Source organism: Zeugodacus cucurbitae, chromosome 4 (genome assembly GCF_028554725.1).
Source record: "Zeugodacus cucurbitae isolate PBARC_wt_2022May chromosome 4, idZeuCucr1.2, whole genome shotgun sequence".
In the NCBI taxonomy this organism is placed as follows: Eukaryota; Metazoa; Arthropoda; class Insecta; order Diptera; family Tephritidae; genus Zeugodacus; species Zeugodacus cucurbitae.
In genome coordinates, this window is record NC_071669.1 from 6,734,678 (window position 1) to 6,760,799 (window position 26,122).

Below are 26,122 nucleotides of genomic sequence, written 5' to 3' on the forward strand. Positions count from 1 at the left end.
AAAATTTCTTACTCCACTATGACTCCAACTTATGTCAACAACCGGTTCAGGTGTTTACAACTTTTATTTTATACTCCTCTCAGCGGCTGATGTTTACTCACTGATCACTTATTGTATGATCCAAGTTTGTGTTTTGGAGATTTCTTGGTTAGGGATGTAAAAGCTTACCCAATATTGGACTACAACTTTGCTTCCGCCGTTTTTTTCTAAATTGAAGGCTTTTTTTTATATAAAAACGGTTACAAATGTCGAAGAGCCTCACCAGCACTTTTCTTGGAATTAAAAAAGAAAAGCAAAATTTTCCCCAAATGGATGCAAACAGATCTCTACAAATATTTTGATGTGTTAATTTTAACACAAATGTTCAAGATCGATATAACATGATTTAATCGACCAGTGCTTGATCCTAGAGACATTCCCTCAATTGTCGAAAATTCGGCTCAAAAAGTGACATTTTCAGTTGAGAATAAATTTGGGATGCAAACAGATCTCTACAAATATTTTGTTGTGTTTTGACACAAATGTCCAAGATCGATATAAAAAAATCGATTTAATCGACCAGTGCTTGACCCTAGCAAAGTTATTTGAAAGCTTAAAATTAAGTGATTTTTTTAGATGAGGGATCTGAGGTTTCAAAGAGAGAAACGTTTTTAACTATATTACTTGTGACCTAGTTAACTTTATTACTCTGTTATTCAAATGGTAAGTTTATAAGCGCTTCTTAGACAATATTGACCTTACGGAACATCGCTTTAAGATTTTTATCTTCAAATAGTAATCTACAAGTCCACTGATTCACGGTTACCTTGGATCTTAATGTAAATTATTCGGACCCAATTCGTGTATCTATTTTAAACGGGCGGTAAATCTACTTCTTATGCTTCTTTTTCTATTTCTAAACTCTCGAAGTCTAACCAATTGTTATTTTTATCTATTTTTGTAAAAATATTGAAAATCACAGATTTCTGAAAATATTATTTATATTTAAAACACATTTATATAGATGTTTAAGTTGTCTTACTAATTTCAGATTTTTAATTTTTGTTTTCTTGCATTTTTCTCATTTTTACCAGCATCCCTATTGTGCTCACATTCAACATCTCAACAGATCACAGCAATGGCGCTCGCATCTCCACACTGGCTCCACATTCGCCAACAACTCGCTCCAACGGCCGCCAGTGATCGCGACAACAGAGTGAGTTGTAAAGTTTCGCAAAGCGCTGAATTCAGTCTCGTTTTGACTCTTTCGTTTGTGTGACGTAGTCTCGTTGGCGATCGGTTGAAGCGCGCGCTTTCTTGTCGGTATACAAATACAAATTGTTTACACATTACGAGCTTTTTTTACTAACAAACAATATTGGAGCGCAATGGAATAAATTTGAATAATAAATTACAAGCGAACAATCTGAAACTCTATTAAATATTTATGAATTGTTTGTGAATTAAAAACTAATACTAATAAGCGTTTATTCACTGTCAAACGGTTGTGTGTGAAATTGTTTTTGAGTGCAGCTTGATTAAGCTTTAACAAATCGGAGTGCGAATCATAACTCACAAAACGAACGTAAGGAGTTAATAAAATTTTCAACTTAAATTATTGTTATATTTTTTGCGCTCAGTTATGTGCGGTAATTTTTCATTCATTCGAAGAATTTAGAAATAATATAAGAAACCGGTCAATCGGCGCGCCGCACATTTGCTAAGTTCATTAGTGTTTCTGCACATTATTAACTACTACTACTGCTGCTTATGAATTTCTAACTCACTGACGAATTCGCGTTTTCTGGCGTGCTGACAATTATTTATTTTATTATTTGTTGTTGGCTTTGTGAAAGAGTGGCTATCGCGTGTTTTTCTTGTATGCGGATATTATAGAATAACAGGAAAAAAAGTTTTAGAAAAAATGTGATAAACCTATAATTAAAATCGCATAAAATATAATTTATTAATAAAAAAAAAATACTTTTTTTCGCTTCAAATAAAAAAGTTAGAACGATCAATTAAAATCGTGCGAATTTTTTCTTGTGAGTTCATACTGTGCATTTAAAGTGTGGAACTAATAATAAAAGTTTATAATTTCTTAAAGAGAAACGCACTAATCCACGAATAAATAAGTGTTAAATAAACTGTTTAATACACCGACAATCTTCTTCTATATTCTCTGTGAGTTTAAACAAATACATTTTACATATAAAATGTTTTCGAAGTGCTGCAATTATTATTAAACTCTAAAATATAAACCACTAAAGACAAGAAGCTTAATAGAGGATTTTTAAAAGGTAAGTGGAAAATAATTTTCTACTAGATATTTAAAATATATATTACAATATTCCCTTCATATTTCAAATTAATTTTTTTTTTTCATAATTTTTTTTTTTTGAATATATATATATATTTGGCGTAGGAACCGCTTTAAGCGATTATAGCCGATTTTTTTGAATACTGTATATAAAAATATGTGTTTTAATTTTATAAAAAAAGAAAAAATATATAAAAATATTTTTGAACTCAAAATTCTCCAAATTTTGAGAAGGATTAATCTCAGCAATCGTTTTATTAGATTTTTGAAAGCTATAAGATCTATACAAACTTAGTTAGGCGTAGATTATCACGTTTCATCTTCTAATTTAATCCATTCTGATTTCGATGAATCTATTAATGTCCGATATGCTTTTTGTAGACATCAATTCAAGATTCGATGCTTAATGTATTCCAAGTGTTCTGGGTCGGATCTGTGATAGGGCTGGACATTCACAGAGAAAGTGGAAAATTGCCCACCCTCGGCAGATGTTATTGTAGGGCATACCTAATTTCAACGCATGTTCTCCAAATGGCCAATACCTTGTTATGTTAACAGTTAGTCTGATAGGTTAGTTCCCGGACCTATTTAATAAGTCGTTAGTTATTTTCTTGTCATATACATATCTGTTTAGTGATTTTGCATTTTGTTGTACTTTACCATCTGTTATTTGCTAATTGTTGAAATTATATATTGAGCTCTCTCCTGATCGATACTAGCGGACTTGGTATTAACTCAACCTCGGATTCGTTTAGAAATGCTCCTGCCTTTGCCAAATGTTTCTGTGATCGCGAACCCAGATCAAGTTTAGGTGGAGCTTGTCCTCTAGTGAGCTCAGTGCCTTCTTGCTGTTAAGAACTATGCGGTATTATTTATGGGCGACGACAAGGCCAGAAGAGCCGCCTGGCTATCTGTGTATATTGTTGCTTTATGTAACCTCTCGTAGTTGCTCAATAGAGCTTTGTAGTCCTTCTTTATGCCCAGTACTTCCTCTTGGAAGATGCTAGCCGAGTTCGGTAGACGGATAGAGAGAGAATTGTCCAGATCATCGGAATATACTCCCGTGCCTAATCCGCTGTCCATTTTGGACCCGTCGGTATAGACTGAGATGGTATCTTCCTCACCTGTTATGCCACTTCTCCATTTTCGTCTAAAGGTAGGTCGTTGATGCAGGATCACATTAAGCGCATTAGTCGGACATAAGCTATGTAAGGATTATCTATTTCTCGACTTAAATCAAGTCAGTCTCTCGTAAATAAAGAGCAGTTATTATATAAACTATAAGCACATACAGATATATTTCCATAAATTAAATATCTAATGTGATCTCTCCTTAGCTCTTCTTTATTCGACCAGTATAAGCCACTGCACTGTTTAATAGGAATTTGCTCAGAGCTTTTTATAGTCGAGAACATATAGTATAGGACTATATGTGACTAATTCAAAGTTAAGAATTCTTAATCAGGCTCTGTTTATTAATATCCGTCGAAGGGTTTGATATGGTTCTGATATTTTAATGGAAGCTGTACATAAATCGATTTGTTCTTAACTTCTGGGAGTATATATAGTTCTTGAAATATTTGAACCTAGTCAAATAAAAGAAAAAACGACGTGGATAAAATTTGTTCGAGGATTTGATTTATTTCTAAAAGATTTTCGCTTTGATATTATTAAATATAGAATATATTAAGGAAAGTACACTCTATAACGATCATAAAAATATGATCGGCCAATGCTCCAGGAATATATGAAGGTCACTGATCGTGCGAACTCAAACAAGATCATTTTATATTTAAATCTTCATACTACCATTAAACTACATTTCAAGGTTGGGAAGACAAGTAAAGTTTATTTTAAAACATTCCCAGCACCACTTAAAGCATTACAAACAAGCTAAACATGTTGCAGTTCAATAATTTCAACCAGTTTATGATAATAAGAACACAGAAAACAGAAACACCTTAATAACAATGTGAATATGACATTTTCATGGGCGGCAAGACAACGCCAAAGATAGGGCCACAATATCAAAAGGAGCGTAAAGCTGACAAAAAGGCAAAGTAAAACGAAGCAGATGACAAACAATTTGCCACACTATTAAAGGGACGAATGAACGAAGAAACATATTTACTTTATGCACATGCGAAATCAGGCAATCAGGCTGAAATAAATGGAGAATAGCAAAAATTAAATGGAAAATCAGTGCAACAAATAAACAATTGTGTGGCACAAAAAAAAACACTCAACAACAACAAATGCTATACGTATGTAGGCTGAGTTTACAACATCAACCGCAGTCAGATCGAGCAGATACGCAACCAATCAGCCAAACGTCGAAGCATTGCTTGGATGGATAGATGGAGGAACTGATGATTGGACGATTGGATGGTAGCATATGAGAGACTTATGCATGCATGCTGCTTGCATTGCTCAATAATATTGCCCACTATAGCGATTTGCAATTGCAACTGCCGCCACACCAAGAGCAGCAACAGCAGCTGACAAGATAGTCAAAGAAAGATATGCATCCAACTGTGTATGTATGTATGTATGCTGGGGTGCAGGCTGCCAACTTGGCTGCCGCGTAGGCAGATAGCTGCAAAACGAGTACCTATAAACAATAGTGGCAATAAGCGTATATGGCGCATGTGCATTGCATGGCGAACGTAATAATATTGTGCACACGAGCGCATGCGCAGATGGGGTAGGAGGCGATCAGTTAGCTGTAGGAATCGAAAGAAGAGGTTTGAGCGAAAGAAAAAACAAAACACTTAAACTAGTGTTAATAGCAGTCAATTCAAGCGTTAGATCGTCAACTAGTCAATGTTGCAGGAAGAGCGCGTCGTGCATTTTAGATTGTTAGTCAGCTGTGCGATTTGCCAGTCACTTAGTCAATTAGTCAGCCAAGCGTTGCAGTAAGGCTTCATACATATCTACATATATATATGTACATATGTACGTACATATAAACCGACAGTTGGCAGCGCTTGTCGGCGGATTTTATGCAATACCAAACAATTGGCCACAAATTGGCTGAAGACGTCGAAAAAGTGTCGGTGGTAAATGTTTTAATGCTAATGGCGGCAAACGACACACCTTTCTTCGGGCGATCAAGTCGTCGTCGGTGAGTGAAGGCTTGAAGACGACTGTGCAACTACATATATGTATTTACAATTATTTACGATTTATAGTAATTTTGTGTAGGAAGTTATTGATTTATAGTGGAGAAACTTAGATATACGGTTTGTATTACATTTTATAGCGACTAAAGACTGATGATATTATTTACCAAATATTGCAGTTACAGTAAATAGTTCCAAATATATATTTTCTGGGGATGATATATGCTAGAAATAAACGAAAATTTGTGTTAGGTTAGGTTAGGTTAATCTGGTAGGCCAATGAGTCACACATAGACCAATTCTGGTTCTTTTGCGATGCCAGATGGAGTGCAGTCACGTAGTCAATGAGAAGTAGTCATTCATTAGGATGTCTGCGCTTGACCCGAATTTCAAAAGAATTTCTCTTACATATTATCGTACTGTGAAGCCCCCAAGTGCTGAAACCGTTGCCTTGAACCTGCAGGACAAGCACACACGAGATGTTGCATTGTTTCTCTGGTACCTTGCTCTTGACATTTCCTGCATTCTTCGCTTTCTGTCAGCCTCATATTATTGGCGTGCGCCGCCAACAGACTGTGACGAGTGAGTATGACGACCGTGTTCCTATATTTCCTTCTATCGAGAGTCAGTAAGAACTTCGTGTATTGCTGATCTGTCGCCTTACACATAACTTTTGTGGTTTTGCATACCGGTAGATCCTTCCAGCGCGCTTTGAACTTTTTAACAAGTTCTTGTCTAGATCATAATATAGGCAGTGCATGGGTTTACCTACGTCGATCATGTTTTCAGATGACAGTTTTACGCGTCTCTTGGCGATTTCGTTGTCCACGATGTCCCTGTGGCCTGGCACCCAGTCGAATTTTTGATAAGTGTTCTAAAATTTTTCATTTTCCTCTCTTCTTGATTTATCTCTATATTCTATCGTTGGTTCGATGGAAAGTTTAGAGATTAGAAACTATCTGTAGTGATAATTATGTAATATATCTAATAATAGCTACCGAAATATTCTAGAAACAGTATCAACATTGCCTTGGTTTCATGTGCTTAGCTTAAATTATTCCCACTTAGCCGATGGTAGGCCGGAAAGTCTCCAGTTCCCCAGTGCTTAACAAAAGTATGACTTCGGTTCGTCATTTGCCTGCTCACTATCTTAGATTGATACTCGCTCTCTTTCCAAAACATTACTAGAAAGCAACAACAAAGTTAGCGAATTGAGTCTGTTTGAGCAGCTAGTATAGTTTGTTCGATTCGCTACTCCTAGCATTCTTATCTAATATATTCGCCACTCCTTTCGTAACATTCTTATCTTATATTGTTAGTTATGACTACTCCTTCCGCTCCACATTAGTGACGTATTCCAAAAATATTATCTAATAATCTTACTGTTATTCTAAAAACACTACATTCTGCTGACGTCTTTATACCTTAGTCTAAAATTTTGTACATTCATCACATTTGTTGTTTGCCAGTAACGTTATCTCTTTGCTGTTTTCACTGATTAAAAGTTTACTTAAAAAAATGATTCACTAAAAATACAAATCGCACAAAATTTAGTCATGCTTTCTAACAGTAAAATAAGCTAATATTGACTATTTAAGCATTTTATCACGGTGATGTAGTAAATATGATAAGAGTCTCACATAAGGGTATTCACATATGCTAAATTTACTTACATATACTTGTACCCACATATCTCTCGCCATGTTTGTACTGTTATGCTCCTATAAAGATTGGAGATAAAATGCTAGTGAACGACTGACTGTGTGGCAAACTAATTGAAAATGTGCTGTGAAGCAAATAAACGTAAATTGGCAAAGTAAATTTGGCCATTGAACCGATTGAGATAAAAAACGAATTTAGGCACGCTTTCTTATGTACTTACGTCATGTATAGAAATGTATATAGGACTATGTGTTTATTCGCAGCTACATTTGAATTTAAATTTCCGGTGTTTATTTCGCATTTTAACAAATTGGCAAAATTTACATAGCCTATATGTGCTTAGCAACACTATTAAATGGTAAACACATATAAAAACTCTAAATACATTTATGCGAAATGCAAATAACATGCGGAATTATAAGAAGTTTCGTTTTTTTAGCGCACAGCGTGAAATTAATGAAAAAGTGCGGGGTAAATAATACGTAAAATGGGTGTGACCTAGTAAAAAAAAAAATCGCAAAATGGCCAACCGTTATATACCTTATGTAGTTGTTGCTTACGGTCTATTGCAGAAACTATTTTTAGAATTTTATAGACACCTTGCAAAGACTTCTGCTATTAAAGGTGTTGATCGCTGCATTTCATGTAAATTTTATACAAATCATGTACGTGTTGAGAATATGTAAATCATAAATACTATATATGTACATATATAGATATGTACCTATGTATGTCTATATTTAAACACCCATTTGTTTGCTTTATGCTAAGAAAGCTTTAGTTTTCAGCGGTTCTATTTAAAACTGTTTTTTTTTAGTTCTATTCACCCTAGAAAAAGTGCAGATTTTGAGGTTAATTTTAACATATATTTTGTTAGATGACTATTTAACCTCTCTGACAGACAGTTTTCAATTTTGAAACCGAACGTTACATTAGGAGGAGATCAGATGTAGACCCTCACCACAAATGTCATAAAGGTTCAAATTTGGACAGCTAAAGTCGCCGGTCCATTGTGATGTCAAAGAGACTCTTCGGTATGGATCGCAAAGTTAACCCTTATATATGGCAGAAGCGCTTTGAAATTATAACACATTGTTTGAGACGGCTAATGTCCTTTCCAACCAAGATGTTTCAATATGTGTCTTGCATTGCTTTGAGTTCTACAGGCTTCCTAATCTCATCGCATGTAAGCCTATGCCACAGTGTCCAGTGAGTACTTCACTAGTCCGGTAAGGTGAACATTTTAAGGTCAAGTAGCTCAGCTGACCTCTTGCGTTTCAATCTGATCCAAAATAATTTCGCAACCGAGCCTAACTCGCGAGAGATCCATTGCTCCATAGTTAAAAAATGGACCTTTATTGATCCAGCGCTAAAACGCAAGAGTACAACGGAGCCCCAACTCGTTTCCAACCTAGTGTAATAGGAACACGGTGCCTTTTCTTGCGAGCTCAACAGCTCTCTAGTTCCTAGCGATTCCTCTGTGTCCCGGCACTCAAACGGAGGGACATTGAAGGATAATACATTTCATATTCAGCTATATTAAGAACTCGCGAGAAAGCAAACTAGTATATTGATATGATCGACGGTTGCAAATAATGGTTTCTAGTTTAGAGTCCTTATCTATAAGGTTTGTGGGATGTTATTATCAGCATTATCTTTAATTCCTGTCCTGATGCTATTTTTTGGAATATGACAAATATTTTCTCAAAAACTCTCATTAGAGGTCTTTATATTGTATGTATCGAGTTCGGATCCCAACTGAGTTGATCTGGAAAAGTTTGTCGATCTTGATTTATATGATATATTATTTTTTCTGCCTTATAGCCTAGTTTTTTTTAGTTACCGAGGTCGGATCTCAACTTAGATCCTCTGGAAAAGTTTGTCGTTCTCGAATTAGATTATGTATTTTTATTTCAGGTTATAGAAACCTAGTTTTTTTCATATCTTATACGACAAAGTATTAAGGGGTTATATACAGTTAGACGGCCGAAAAAAAGTGAATTTTCCAGATTTTTTTCTGAGAAAACTTTTTAATGTATTGATCCAAAAATTTATACACATATTATGGCATCTTTTAACTGTATTTTCAGACTTAGTACTAGTAAAAATATTTATTTGAAAAAGAGCTACAGCTGATCTCCAGGAGCTCCTCTCAAAAAAGACGTTTTACGGTGACCACTATATCTCGGAACTGGATCATCCGAAATTAAAAAACCAAACAGATTTCGTTAAAATAATGTTAAATCTAGTAATTAATCGAAGGAATAAGCAAAATAAAATTTTTTGACAAAATGGCGGTTTCTCAAAAAAAAAAAATCGATTCTTCACCGAAATTTCGGCCTTAAATTGTTTAAAAAAAAAAATATTAATCGGAGAGAAAAAATCTTCGATTAATTACTAAAAAATATATTTAAGAAGGTCGTGTTAAAATTTGAGACTAATCGGTCTAGCCGTTTTCGAGTAATGTTGGTCACCGATTTTGAAAACACCATTTTGAGAAAAACACGTTTAAAGTTTGGACCTTGTACTGCCAAGCACTCTGAAACGTCTTTTCAAATTTTTCATTTGCTTGTAACTTTGAAAATATTCACCGGAACGATATGAAATTTTCTGTGTGTATTCTTAAATATATGTACATTAAGAAAATGAAATAAAAAAAATCGATTTTTTGAAAATTCTAACTGTATATAACCCCTTAATTTTTCTTAAACTAAATTTCTCATTTCAATTTTATCATATTATCATAAGCTGTCTATTCATTTAAGGCACATCTTCTAATTTTAGTCATAAAATGTACGCTTATAAGGACTCACTGTTTATGGCAATACATGCCTGAATGTGTGTGTACCGGTGAATCTCACGTGACCATTTGAGTCTAACCGCAATGCTGCTAATCTCGTTACCACTTAAGATAAAACCAGACTTCAGCTGTGACATTTACCACGCGCTATGTTGGCAGTTGGCTTAAACACACGTTGGTTACATAAATACATACTTAAATTACGCGCTACGGTTAATTTTTACAAATAAAGCAAATACTACAAAGGAGGCTAGCAGCAACTGGCGGTTACATATAGTTCGAGCACAGTATATAGAATACTAGTGTCTTACGAATGTTCTGTGCGCAAGCGTACGAAAGTGACTGCAGAGAATTTCGTATTTCGTGCGCATTTTGTTGACATTATTGCAGATAAGAATGAGAACGCTAACGAAGAAATGAAGTAAAAAGAATTGCTGGATAAAAAAATCTGAAGTGAGAAGTAGCGTAGGTAGGTTGAAATACTCATACATGTAGCTGAGTTTACTCGCTGGTACAAACCGTAGAGTATAGTATAGTATATAGTAAATATATAGTATATGTTCCACACACACGCAAGCGCAAGACCGTACATTTGTCCATATTCATTTCAACGTACACTTTTGCGAGTTGGAATCGCCTGAAAATGTCCGCAAAATAGGTCAATTGAAGGCAGCAGCAGCGGCAACTGGAAAAAGCAAATACAACATACGAGACACACAACTAGTCTATGTTTTTGCTGCAGTATCTGCACTTTGGGCGAGTTTTTAGGCCTCTACAAAGGCTACCCAGCACTGTTGTCGTCTGTTACGCATGCGTGTACATAATCGGTCAGCAGCGATTTTATTTCTTTTGCATTTACTCGTACTTATTCATTGGTCCGTTTACTGTGCGCCTTGTTAGCTATTGTCTTCAGCATTTCTTTCTTTTATTTCCTTTTCTTAAACACAATGTTTACGTGTATTTATTTGTGTTGTTCGATTTGGCACATTTTTTCACGCTCATAAATTAAATGGCGCAAACGTGCTGAATGGTACAAGATCAGGCGACATTTCGATATGGTTTCTTTTTGAATAGTACTCAATGGTACGCTGCTAGTGTAAGAGTTGCCAAATTAGTAGAAAAAAAATTGAAATTATATAGAAAATAGCAAAAAAAAAAAGGTTTTTGTTTAGGAATCATTTTTCAGATGTGAGGATCGGCTTAACTGAATGTGTAACTGATGTGACAAGAATGCACCCAGCTTTATGTCCGAACACTTATTTGTTCTATCTAGATCCGTTCGTCATTCCATCATCCATCGTTGATTCCATTTAGATTTATGTCCAGACACTTCTCGTTAGAGATTATATTCCAGAAATCGCTGTTTCGATCCGTTGGTCAATTCAATATGAGAAAGATCGAACCATCATCCATCGTTGAATCGATTTAGATTTATGTCCAGACACTTCTCGTTTAGAATTATAATCTGGAGATCGCTGTCTCGATCCCTTGGTCAATTCAATCTGAGAAAGATCGATCCATCATCCATCGTTGAATTGATTTAGATTTATGTCAAGATACTTTTCGTTAGGAATTATATTCCAGAAATCACTGTTTCGATCCGTTGGTCAATTCAATATGAGAAAGATCGATTTAAAATTATGTTCAGACACATCTCGTTATGGATTCTATTCCAGAAATCGCTGTTTCGATCCGTTGGTCAGAATCGATTTAGATGTATGTCCAGATACTTCTCGTTAAGAATTATACTCCCGAGATCGCTGTCTCGATCCATTGGTTAATTCAGTCTGAGAAAGATCGATCGATCATCTAACATTTTTTGAGTCCAAAGTAAAAAGAGACAAGATCTTAGAACTCTACAAGGACAGGTCGTTAAATGAGGCAGTTTCTTTTGCATGATGTAATTCTTATTAGTTGGCAACTCGTCATTGACTTTTGGACTATCCCTTAACCCGCACATTTGTGTGTCCATGTGTTCAAAAGGTCAAGCATATAAGCAAACAGAAGTGTCTAAACATCTGTGGCAACATTATCTAATACGATTTCACTCTGTGTATGGTGTACAATGCCTGGCTGTTGTGAAACATCTGTGCATTAGCGTACGAGACCAGCGATAGTCTTATCAATAATTTTGGTAATATTCATTACTTTACAGCTGCACAGTACTTAGTGATGGCACACACATTTTCGTAATAATATTTGCGTTCCTAATGATAATCTAACCTAACCTATATACTATCTGTATGCTAGACTACCATGTGTATTCTTCTCGGCGCTCTATCTTATGGAAATAAATAACCGAAACTCAATTAAGTATTTCTGTCTAAAAAATAGTGCTTGATCATAACTCAAAGTTAATTTTAATTGCCTGACAATTAACTGATAATACAGTGGGTTTGAGCACTTATGCCTGTAGTCATTAGATAGATATTCCTAGAAGTAATAGTGAAATGTGCTTTTTGAACTGAAAAAAACTCACTTATCTCTAATTACATACATACATATTATGTAATGAAAAGAACGTGTCTAACAGAAGATTTCTAATATTAAAAAAAAAATATTAAAAATTATTATTATTTTTTAATTTTTTTTGTTCAATTATTTAATAATAATATACATATGTATTTGAAAACATCACTTCAAGCACATATTTCTATTATTCACCCACTCAAACTCTTTGTTTCATATTTACGATATGGCACATCCGTCATTGATACTTCGACCCTGTGAAACTTCATCATATTGCATAAGTCCTTAATCAACTATAGTACACGGTCGAGTACGCGCGAACGTTACTTTGTGATTTTTTACAATTTGCTCGCAAGTTCTCATTGTTTGTGACATCATCTAACCACAACGAATACTATAGAATGGATTCCCAACAAAAATAAAGTAGAAATATTCACATTTCCACAGTTCCAGCACGTTTAAGCGTCCTCAGTGATAAGCGTGTACTTATTGCGATTTTACTATACTTAATGACTTAATATCCGCCGTAGGAATGTTTTCAAAGTCACCGCAATCGGTTGCATAAGCCGATTTCTGACAAACTTATGTGTGTGGTTTTCCTTACAACAATTTCTCTATTGCCGATGTCAACATTGTTGTGGTTGGACATGATAATTTATCCTATACTTAGTCTGTTGTGGAATGCTTTATAGTTTATAGATATCAAATATCATATATTTTTCCACAGTGTTATCTTAATAAAGCTTATGTTAAAATGGTGTGGAGTTTAAGTGTTTGCGGTATAGTTCTTAGTTAATGTGACCGCAATTTATTTGCTTTCAATCCTCACATAATTTTGCTAATCCTGCTCTATTTTCGATAGACAGTGACCTCTCAATTATCTACTACTTTATTGTAGCTTTTAAGTCGCTGAAATATTTCAGAAATGTTTCCTAATGTGATATGTTGCGAAGTGTGTTTTAGAATTTTTATCTGTATTTACGTCAAAAGATGTCTTATGTCCCTCTGTCTAATTGATATACGAGATATTCGTTGTATGGGTCGGATTTATTCCGGTCCGCTCTTTTATACTTTATATGGTAACATCTATGAGCTCTTTTATGCCAGTCTATTCGATGTATGCCAGTTGTTCGTTCGATTCGCCATTTTTCAAAATTTGTTTTCCTATACAGTTCCTTTAAGTTGCTCGAGAGTATAGTGGCTGGTAGTTTATTTCCATATTCTCTAGATTTAGTTTACCCTAGAATATTATAATTTTTTTGATAATCTTACTTATATCAAGTTCACCACACTCGAGACTATAGTGGCTAGTACTTTATTTTTAAATTATCTGGTTCTGTATCTGGATTTTTCCTTCGAGTTTCTAAATCTTTTTTGATCATCTTAGCTATAGAAAGGTCACCGCACTTTACACCCAAAATTTATATCAATCAAAAGTAGTTTTCCTTAAAAAATCATGATTAACAAAATTTCTCCACACTGCTGGTGCTGTGATTAATAACCTCAACCACCTGTCAGTGCTTAATAAGCAGCAAATTAATGTTTTATATAAGAAGAAATAGAGAAAGCGGGAACTAGCGCCCATCAGTTGCCCCACAGGCATCTATGACCAACTCTGCCGCTACGAGCCATGGAAAATGTGACCTAAATGAGGTAAATATGGTAATTTTGCAAAAATCTGCATAATATTTGCCTAACGGTTTTCGGAATATATCATTTAATCGCCATATGCAAAACACGTGCTCACCTAATAAATTTCAAATATCATAACTAGTATGAACAATTGTGTAGACTTTGGTATTGATTTTTTTTGGAGAAAAAATTATGTTATGCTGCTTTCCGTTTTGAGATACCAAGCGGATTTATTATTAATTTCTACTTTTGGATTTTTGTTTTACTGTCAGTTTTCTCCCAGATTGCGTCTTAATTATGGCGTTAAGCTCTTTATGAAAAATATCGGCATTTTTACCATCAGTTATGCAAAATCAGATTTATGGCTTGGCTATCTGTTATCTTAATCTTTTATTAAGTCATTGAAATGATTTCAATATTTTTTGCTTCATTTCTGTTACATTTGCAAATCTAAAATCTGCGCTGCCTTTCATCTTTTAAAATAATAATAATAATAATACGATTAGCGTAACCCTGGAACCCTTCAATAAACTTGAAATCGAATCGAAATGCTCGCTGCACCATACCAAAAAATTAAACTTTTAGGATTTAAAATTATTAAAAAGCTAACTTAAGCTTTTTTCATAAAAAAACTTATCCATTAGAAGTATGAATTTTAAGGTTCGTTTCCACAACAGTCGAGTCTGTGATGATAGATAATCTATAGGTGTTCTATAGGTATCTATGGATGTCTATAGGTGTTCTAATAGATATGTTCGTTGCAATGATCTCTTGATCTCTTTTTAGTGATTTCTGCACAGAGTCTTTCATTGTACTATTTTCAAAACAATCCTTATACGACTTACAGGTTGTTATTACTTATTGAATTGTTTTCATTCGATTGCTTACAGTTTTTCTTTTCTGATTCAATGTTGGAACTTAATTTGTCTAAACTTTCTTTAGTTTTTTTCGCTGATACTTGTACTAAGCTTTTCAAGTCTATATTAGTTTTGGACTCATATTTTTATAGTAAGTACTACTACTTATCATTTCCATCCACAAAAGAGCGGACAATGATGTAAAAAAAATAATCTCACAATAATTGCCTGCCTTTGGTGTCCAACTACACGCCTCTAGTTAGTACCCTGTTTTTCACAACAATTTTTCACGTCCGTTTTTGCTTTTGTAGCTGTCATTCAATGATTTTTTTTTTACTTAATAAAATTTCAGTTTTTGTTTTTTGTGTGTTTTCCGTAGTGATTTTGTGTCTTTTTGGGTTTAACTTGTCATTGGTTTGACTTGAGTTTTCACGCTTTAAAATGTGTTGCGTGAGATATTTTTTGTGTGCACTACGCATATGGTATTTAGCGTGCCTTTTGCCGGCCAAACAACTTAAACAATTTTTGCTAAATTTTCATTATTTTTTGGATTCTCATGAGATGCAGTTTTTATACGGTGTAATGCATTTTTATTATCGAAATTAAAAGTGTTATAATTGAAGTTAACAACGAGGTCGTACGAATAGCGCTTTTTGATTGACGTTTGGATTATTTTTTAGTTGAGTCATGCGGGTGTTTAATTGAATAGTTTTACATTGAGATTTTGAGATTTTCGCAATATGGACATTGTTGGGATTTTTAGTGCCAGAGATGGAAAGGTTTATTTGGATTATTCAATGTTTTTATGGATTGATTATAGTAAAGTGGTATTTGGTGTTTTTCATTCAATGGAGCTTGATGATAGACTGTTTAAGTCTATTAAGTTTTAAGCTTTTGTTTTAGAAACAGTGCTCGTTTCTTTTTTATCTATCTGGAATTTTCCTATTATCATGGATTATTAAGAGTAATGAATAGTTTTGCTGTATACTAGTTTAGTTCACTACTTCATATTACCAAATATTTTTTCCAACCTTAGATAAACCTTAGATCTCAAACTTTCAAGTTGGAAATCAAAATTTGTTTTCACAATAAAGTAGAGTTTATTAAGAATTATTAAAATTAAAGTCAGAAAAAATCACATGATCTAGAACATCCATTGACAGACCGATTCTTTAACAACCTTCAGTCACCAAAAGTTTGATCTCTAACTTTCGAATTGGAAATCAAGATTTGTTTTTTCGATAAAGTAGACTTTATTAAGAATTATTAAAATTAAACTCATAATAAAATCACATGATCTAGAACATTCATTGACAGACCGATTCTTTAACAACATTCAGTCACCAAAAGTTTAATCTCAAACTTTCAATTGGAAATCAAAATCTTTTTTGTCGTTAAAGTGGAGATTATTACAAATTATTAAAATTAAACCCACAAAAAATCACTTAATCTAGATGATCCATTGACAGACCGATACTTTAACAACCTTCAGTCTCCAAAAGTTTGATCTCAAGCTTTCAATTGGAAATTAAAATCTGTTTTCTCGATTCGCATGATCTAGATGATCCATTGACAGACAGATTCTTTAACAACCTTCAGTTACCAAAAGTTCCTTAAAATAAAGTAATAGATTCTACTGAAGCTTGAGCTGGTCGATTAGTTATTTCAAAAGCTTGCCGAAGAAGCTTGTTTTTCTTCTTGATGAAACAGAAAGTCAGAAAATATTATTTATGTTAACAGTTCTGAGTTTGTTACTCCAGATAATTGCTGTTGAACCAAACCCCTCTAAAAACAGGAAGTTAAATGCATTTTTCTCCGGATTAACTTTTTGAAAAATCACCTAATCTCATGAACGACTTTAATGCTCATAACTAAAGTAAAACTGTGATTGATTGTCACTTCTGACTTGGCATCCACCCACAACTCAAACAACCGACTATAAATGGCTATAGAGTTGCGAACTTCACACCAATATTTTCAACACTTGACTGGCAATTAAAACATTTTTACAAAATATGCCAATAAATCAAAAATGTCAGGCGCGCGACAGGTTTGCTCTAGCTCACATGTATGACCACAGGCTGTAGGCTACAGGCTAGCACAGCTGACTTGAAATGCAATGAAATGACATAAATTCCGCGACACAACGGCGCGGCGCAGCACAAGTGTCAGTGTGTGGTGGCGAGCCAATTGACGCAGATAATTGACAACAATTTCCAACGTGGGAAAACGAGTTGCAGCTGAACATGCAAAAACTGTAACAAAACAATATGCAAATCACAATAAATAGTGCACTATAATGCAAATGGCAGGGAAAATATATATATTTGTACATGGTAAATATTGTAATGAAATCCCAGAAAATAAAATAAAAAATATTTAAAAAGTTTTGAAAATCCCGCTTAAGACTTTACACTAGAAAATAGTTATCAAACTGCAGTGAAAATAAAAAAATCTGCACCTTTGTGAAACGCCCCATTTGACTTGCACGCAGCACAAATTGAGCCAACAAAAGTATGCAGTAAGGAAAAAAAACAATAACAAACTCATCCACAGAGCAGTATATGCTAAAAGCTAAACAAATAGCTGGAGGACGAACGTCGCTTTTACTACTTTATTTTTTTTTTACACTTAACCGCAAGCTCCAAGGTGTTGGTGGTGGGGTTTACAAGCTGTTCGGTGGTGCTGTGGAGGCCATGCCACTGCAATGCCACGGTTTTGGTATGCAAAATTCAAGTTGTCGTTGTTTTCGTGATATTGCGGTTAGTGCGACGAGTTGGTTCTCGTTAGAGCTGCGCGTGCGCGGCTGGCAGATATTTAACGGTTAAGTGTTTTGCATTTGCGCTCTTTCTTACGTTAACTTCTTGTTTTCTGTGTCTTTACTGCATTCTATTTTATTGTTTTTTTTTTGTTTTCACGTTGTTGTGTTTACATTTAGCATGCGATTTGCATAAAATGTGCGAAAATGTGAAAACTGTGAAAATATGCATATTGCGCATGCGCAAACGATCGCTCTTAACTTAGCATACTATCACTCACGCGATCCTAAGTGTGCGCATAGTACTGTTATACGCAGGCGCAGTTAGAGCACATTTAAGATGCTGCGATAAAAGAAGCTTGAAGTGTAGAGCACAGCAAGTCAAGTAAGCGCGTTGCAGTGCCACTTCCAGAGTGATGGCATGCGTAGGCAATGATTTTGAACTGGGTCGTTGATGGTATTTTTTACGTGGATTTAAAGTATTTTGGTTAAAATAATACATAAATATTTTATAAATATATGATAACGGTTGCTGTTTCCTTTACTAATATCAAAAAAATTCTAAACCCGGTTCAGAGTACCCAAGAAACAAACTTTATAGCTAGATAACTAATATTAAACAAAGTATTTTTTTTAATTTTTTTGTTGGGGCAAATGGGAATTAATATATACAATTGAACTACCCTAATTTGAATCACCATAATCCACAAAAAAAAAATCGAGTAAGAGAGACTTCGAGTTGTGGAAGGTAATTTGTATGAATTTATCCAGTCGGTTAGGAGGAGTTCCTTCATATAAACCGGCAAAGAAGAATTTTATATATAAAGAAGACGCCAGAAACATATTGTTTGGAAGAATACGGAGTTCTCAGAAGTAATTCAAATCTCAATTCATACAATCATTTCTTCGTCAAATGAGGTTATGTTCTCTGATTTCGTCCTTGAAGCTTTCGAGTAATGTTGTGTAATGACTATGGTGTTACTTTTCAATATAGTCTGAGATCTGGCTACCTCGTCCTTCTACTCATGGATTGCGCTTCGATGTGAAACGATGGAACTATATTTCTTCTACACAAAAATTTGTATTTTTCACCATTCTATGATCATCAAACACTCACAATCGTCAATTTGTTATAGATTTTGAATAATGGCTTTTCGATTCTGCGAGCGAGACATCCATTTTACACCGAACCTTCGCATACTCAAATATTTAGAAACGATATGGCCAACGAGTTCCTTAGATATCATTAGGTGATCTGCCGTTGCAAATCAACTCCAGTTTAGGTCACCCAAGTCCATTTTTTTAGATTTTTGTGATACCTTCGTCGGTAACAACCTCCTTTAGACCTACGCTGCCCTTATCGCCTTCATGTATGATTGCTTCACCTTAAGCAGAGCTCGAGAAACAACCACCCAGTCACTTTGTGGTATCAGTTGAAAATTTGTATCGAAAAAAAACATAAAATTTTGCAGTCGTTAAGTTTTCAGCATATGTATATACATACATATATTTCCATACATGATCATACCTTATATAAATAATCTGTCCTGTAACTGCTTGAAATACAATGCTTTACAAAGACACAGTGTCGTGAGCATGCCAACTGAAGCAATCATCGAGGCTTTATTTATACAATTACACTCAAACTGATATCAAACTCATACGAAATGTGTTCAAAAAATAACGGGAATTTTAAAATTTCCAAAAGCACATTTTTTTTCTTTTTTATTATATTGATATGTAGTGCAATATGATGAAATTTTTGGCTATATTCATTGCTTACTTGCCTAGCCTCCATATTCGCTAGACATGACTACGTTCGACTTTCTTCTATTTTCAAAAATAAAGAGCTCTTTAAAGTGTTGTTTTTAGAAGCTGAAAGAGCCAAAGTCTATACCTAAAATCTAGTTTAAGTAGTGACGATTGGAAGAGGCGTTGTAGACGAATGAATAAATTTTTTTTTTTAAAAATTGAAAATTCCCGTTATTTTTTGAACACACCTCATATGCATATAAATTTATTATAAATATATTAAATAACTTGGAAATGCCATATGAGCATCCACTGACAGATTATTTAAACACAAACAAGTCATTGCATATTATTTTTACAACCATGATTCAGCTGGGTGGGTGTTAGCTGCAAGGCGGATTTTATGGAAACAATTAAATTAGCGATTAAAAATAAACGCGCAGCACGTTTCAATAGATGGTCGACGTAATTAACATACAGCAAGTGGCAATTTATGCAATTTATTTATGATCCAACAGACAGACAAGTGTTAGCGATGGCTTAGAACAGCTTAAGCTTTTAATTGCAATCATTTTCAAAACTGACTGATAATACTGCAAGTGTTTATCGTGCTTTTTATTAGCAAATTCTTAATGCAAATTTGTCGTTATTTATGATCACCATGAGAGATAAGTACATTTTCGTAAACATATTGACAAGCCAAAAGCCACATACTAGTCGATATGCAAATGCACATAGACACACTTCAATGCACAAACAATGCCAATTTATGTGTTAAATTTTTGAGTAAAGGTGGCCACTGTCAATGGTAGTCATGTTTCGTAATTAATTGCCATTGTAAATAGTATGTGCTTGGCACAGTTCATACATAACCGCCAATAAGCATAAGTATGCAACAAGCATTGCAAGTGCGAGCACTTAACATATTTTTTTGAATTTGTATATATTTTTTTTCTCTCTTTCAAGTTGCAGTTGCGCATTGTTGCATGTGTAGCTGTAGTTAGCATAAATACAAATGTTGAGTGGCAGCACTTTTTGTACAGCATTACATGCGCTCTTTATGTTATGTTGTGCTATGTACGAGTACATAGCATATGCTTGCTAAGCTACACACAAGCTTGTAGGTAAGTGCACACACTTATTGTATTTGTACGACCTTGAACACCTTTTCAGTCGGTTCAGCCGTTTCGCCGGCATTTGGCTTGACTCGCTAGCCACTACCTTAACCTTTGCTGGAGGTAGAGTTGACGCCGCCGCCGCCATCACCGCGACTGTTGCTTGTTATGCTCCGCTGTGACAGCCTTACATTGCCGACCCGCTGTGTTGCTACTCGTTGTTGTTGTTATTGTTGTTGTTATTGCTGTGTTGCCTTCTTTAGTCAAAGCTGGCTCTAAGATGTTTTTGCTATTATTAGCCGAGCTACTGATCCACCGATACACCAGCCGAACGACCTGCCGCACTCTGCAACTGTTGGCTTAGCAGCTATGCAGAGAGACGTTGGCTGATTTATGCGCAGATATTGTTAATAAATAAATACATATGAATTACAATAATTAATACGATTGATTTTTCTTTTTTTTTTTGTTTTGAGGTGTGCATATTTTTTTTATAATTTACATACATACAGACATAGCTTAGGCAGAGTGCTTGATGCGACAGCTTTATTAAGCTTGGATTTATTGCAAATTGTTGTTGTGGTAATGAGCTGCACTTGATAAGGTCATAAATAACGAATGAATTATTGGCGAATTGTAAGTGGTTAAGTTACAGTTAATAACGGTATTGTGTTTCAGCCTTTTTTGAGGTTAAATCTCGCCTTGGAACGTGCGCTCGAATTGAAATTTGAGGGTTTATGCATTTGAAATATATACATAGGTATGTATAAAGTCTTTCCAATAGATGAGCTTAGAAATTATGTAACTTTAATTTCTAATATCGGGTCTATTCAATAACCTTCCAAACTTGAAAATTTGTTGATTTGGCATAGGACGGTCCTTGATTTAATACGACTGTTATAAAGCAGTCAGTGAAGCTGTGAGTTCGTATAAAACTTGGATCATGCTCAACTCTCTCTTTTAATGACGATAACGCCGGGAAAGTTCAAAAATCAAATTCGAAAATCGTTGGCAAAGATATATCGAAGGATCTCAGGATCTCTTCCGGATCGATTTACAGAGTTATATTGCTATTTTGATCGCGAACGATTAGAGATAAAACATCGAATCGATAGACTGAAATGTCAGTGAACTTTGTGGACAACAAAAGCAAATTTTAAGTCATATTATTTGCCACATTTGGCTCCGAGTGACTTTTTCATGTTTCCTATGCTCAAGTATCTACTTCGGGAAACTCAAGAGGAGCCTTACTCTGTTCTCAGGACTGAGACTATAAAATGAAATGATGAGATTTTTATGAAATTATACTATATCAAAGCTTTGTTGAACTCAGTGTCTTCTTTCTTTAAATTAGATATATTTTTGGTTTCAAGGAGTCTTCTTCTTCTTGACTGGCGTAGACACCGCTTACGCGGTTATAGCCGAGTCCAAAACAGCGCGCCACGTATCCCTCCTTCTGGCAGTTTGGCGCCAATTGGTTATACCAAGCGGAGCCAGGTCCCTCTCCACCTGGTTGGAGTGGAGGTCTCCCTCTTCCTCGGCTGCCACCAGCGGGTACTGCATCGAATACTTTCAGAGCTGGAGTGTTTTCGTTCATTCGGACAACATGACCTAGCCAGCGTAGCCGCTGTCTTTTTATTCGTTGAACTATATCAATGTCGTCGTAGCTCATCGTTCCATCGTCTGCGGTATTCGCCGTTGCCAATGTTTAAGGGACCATAAATCTTCCGCAAAACCTTTCTCTCGAAAACTCCTAGTGCCGTCTCGTCGGATGTTGACATCGTCCACGCTTCTGCACCGTAAAGTAGGACGGGAATGATGAGGGACTAGTAGAGTTTGGTTTTTGTTCGTCGAGAGAGGACTTTACTTTTCAATTGTTGGCAAGAGTGATTCTGCGTTGGATTTCCAGGCTGACATTGTTATTGCTGTTAAAGCTGGTTCCCAGGTAGACGAAATTATCTACAACTTCAAAGTTATGACTGTCAACAGTGACGTGGGAGCCAAGACGCGAATGCGCTGACTGTTTGTTTGATGACAGGAGATATTTCGTCTTCTCCTCGTTCACCACCAAGGAGTCTAAAGGAACCAGTTATGAGTAACTTCGTTGTCTGACTTAGGTTTCTGGGATTGAAAATATCTGCTACAACTACAAGTGACAACTGAAAACCTTCTGTGTTCTGTGTTGAATGCTGTTAGTATAAGCGATAACTGTTCTTCTTCTTCTTCTGAAATCAATGGACTCTTATGGAACCAATTCAGATTGACTTCGTTGTCTGAGTGGGGTTTCTGGGATTGAAAGTATCTGATAGAACTACAAGTGACAACTGAAAACCTTCTGTGTTCTGTGTTGAATGCTGTTAGTATAAGCGATCACTGATATCTGTTCTTCGACGAATAACGTTCCCACATTTCTGACATCAATCAAGTGTATAAATAAAGATTTATAGTTTAATCAACTATTGAAAAAAAATTGATAAAAAAAACAAAAAAACGAGCTCCTCGTTTACGATTAGCTATTAAAATTTTATTAACAACATAACAAACATTTAAATCCAACAGCTTATTTATAGCTACCGTTTAATAGCGCTACAACTAAATTTTTTTTATAATTTTTACTGTTGTTGCTTCTCGCCTCTCACCTTGACATTCACCTTCGCACAATGTGCACATCAAATTTCAAAATGATAAGTAAAATCTGTGTCTATATGCATAGTTTTTTGAAAGGCGTTTGCCGACAACACAGCTTCTGTCTTGCATTGCTTTTTCTTTAGTTTGTGGTAATTAAGCGTTTTTTTATTTCGCTCTTTCATTTCTGCATTGTAATTGTGTTATTTAAAAGCAAAAAAATGCAAATTTTTACAATGAGAAAGAAGCGAAAAAAAAACAGTTATTAGCCAATGACAACAATGAAATTCCATTTGCTTGGCAATTATTTGCCAACAACTGAGTGTAATAAAAGGCGTTGCACAGTGGGTGTACTGTGGTAATAAATAATTAGCTGAAGAAAGTTGTTTTGTACACACCGATAAAAATTCGAGAGTGTGTAGCTCAATTTTTAATAAAAAAAAATTGAAAAATAATGTCTTGTCTACTATTATGATACTTTCTTAATTTTATTAGCTGCTTTCGAAAGCTTGATGGAGTGTCGAGATACAATTGCTGAGGCTTGAATGGTAATAGAGTCAAAAAGATCTAGAGTTACATATATTGTCAAATATAATATAATTAAAAGTGAAGATCATTCCTGAAATGTTCGACTATCTGACCTTAGAATTTGAAAGTCTCCAAACTGAAATCCTGAGTCATAATCTATGCCGAGAGTAATTTATGAGACCCTTCTTAAATGTTCTTCTTATTTAATTACGACATAGACGAGAAGTGATTAACGATGACGATAACGCCGGAAAAGTTCCTTTAAATATACAGTTGAATTTCCAGAACTCGAACTTCTATAACACGAAGTTCTCCATAAATCGAACTCTTGGCAATAGAAGTCAAATTTCATACAAATTACCTTACGTAACTCGGAAGTCTCTCTAACTCGAAATTGTTTGTGGATTGAAGTGATTCGATTCAGAGAAGTTCAACTGCATTGCAATATTAGGTATCCAAAAGGGTCTTATAATTGTAGCCGACAAGTAATGTCTATGTTCAAATTGTTTGAGAATATTTTCTAACGATACATTATTACTAGACATACGAGCTGCCTTCTATTCACCATTTCTCTACTCGCTAGGTTGGCTTCTCTCTTTTTTTATATTAGCTATCTTCAATTCACCATTACTCTACTCGCTATCTACTCGTTGCTCTCTTATCAAAAAAATTACATTTAAAAGCAAGAACAAAGTTAAAGAGTTGAATTCGATACGAGAGCATATGTGGATACTTATAGCCTTTCCACACAGCAGTTAATTGATCAATTAACCGGCCTCTGCTCGATTAAAACGCTGATTAAGATCGATTTACCATACAAAATAAAAATCTACATTAGTTTTCAATTGAATTTTAATCGACAGGGTGTGTAAAGGGCAAAAACTCGTTTCTCAATCCAATATTTAATTGATCAATTAATTTGAATGTTTGAAAAGGCTATTAAAGTGATATAACTTACCTTCGTTGCCATTAAATTTTGTTTGAGATATTTTAGACCAGTTATACCATTTTCTTCACCAAAAAATATGTTCAAATGGCATGTGTCAGTGCACTTCTTAGCGCAAGGTTACCAGTTTCTTTGATCAACTGGTATAGCTTGTTCGATTCGCTACTCTCCAACGCCTGGTCTTTCAAAGATAACTATTATTTATAAATATTTGAAAAATAAATTTACATTTTTATATTTATTTATTTAATTAAAATTATCATAACTAATTGATTTGCGCAAGACAAATTGAAAGGAGAAAATGGAAATTTGATTTATACTCATCTCAACAATGAATTATTTAAACAAAAATGAATATATATACATGAGTACATATGTATGCATATAAGCACCTACTTATTGTGCATATTTTCGCTTGCGAATCACACAATAAATTCAAATTGCGGAGCACTTGAGCATTTGAGCATTCCAACGTTGAATACAAAACAATTTCAGTGGGTAGACAGCGTATGAAAATATCTCTTTAATTAAATGAATGCCAATTAAGTGTTGTTTGTGTTGTAGTAATTTCGCTTGACTCTAACATGAACATATATGCATAAGACTATTCGCAGTCTAGATTGCTATATGCGCCTGCGTGTACTTATAGACTGAAATGAGATTAGTGGTTAATGCGAGTGGCGTCAGATGGGCTTAACCGGCTCCAAAGCCAAAAAGGCAAAGCTAGCGAAGCAATGAATTTGGCACTCAGTCTGTGCTGGCTATGGCTTTGATGCTGGATAATAGCGTTTGCTGTCGTAGCTTTCCAGCGCAATATAGCGGTAATTATGATAAGAAGCTGTAATAAATTTAAAAAATATCAGCCATGTGTTTGCATAAAACAATTTATTTATTTATATAAGCTTTATTGGCGAACTTTTGTGGATAAAAAATCACAAAACAACCTTGGTGTTATGCGCTGAAACGGTGCTCAGTGGTGAATGGCTGCATCTTAAAAGTAATACCATATATACTCGTATGTGAGATTGTCTATATGTTTGACAGCTGCTTGAAATGTACATCGTATTGTCGGAATTTATTGTGTAGTGGCATGCTTTTCCGTCTTGCTCAATTTTAGATTAAGCTATCGATGATTTAGCAAAAATTTTAGTGCAACCATCATTGTGTTTATGTAGTACGTAATTGCTTTTAAGCTTCCGCGATTTTAAATATTTTTGTGAAGGAATGTACGTCTGAAATTAATCTTTTGATTCGAATAGCTTTCTATTAATTAAATTATATATTTATGTAACTGGTTAGATATTTGAAATTGTTTTTCTTAAAATAATCTCTTTTCAATTCAAGTTTATACAGTCTAAAATACATCCGATACCATGAGCTTGTTTTCAAATTCAATAGAATTGTTGGCTTGTGTATCTTAGCTCTTTTTCTTTGTCATACTTTAGAGAGTAGCTAATCGAACAAATAACTGGTATAAATTATATAAACTGGTGTAATAAAAAAAATTTTAATAACAGTACGACATCCTTCGCAAACACCAGGCTTCGCAAAGGACTA

At 34.7% G+C, this 26,122-nt stretch overlaps 1 protein-coding gene across 2 annotated transcripts in view; it reads left to right on the forward strand.

Moving 5' to 3' along the window:
• LOC105208538 (semaphorin-5B) overlaps window positions 1-26,122 on the forward strand; it is a 125,536-nt gene that overhangs the window by 15,611 nt on the left and 83,803 nt on the right. For both annotated transcript variants that reach the window (XM_011178440.3, XM_011178456.3), the window contains exon 2: window positions 1,074-2,279. The gene's annotated coding sequence lies outside the window, so the exon portion shown is untranslated. The remainder of the gene's footprint in view (window positions 1-1,073; window positions 2,280-26,122) is intronic.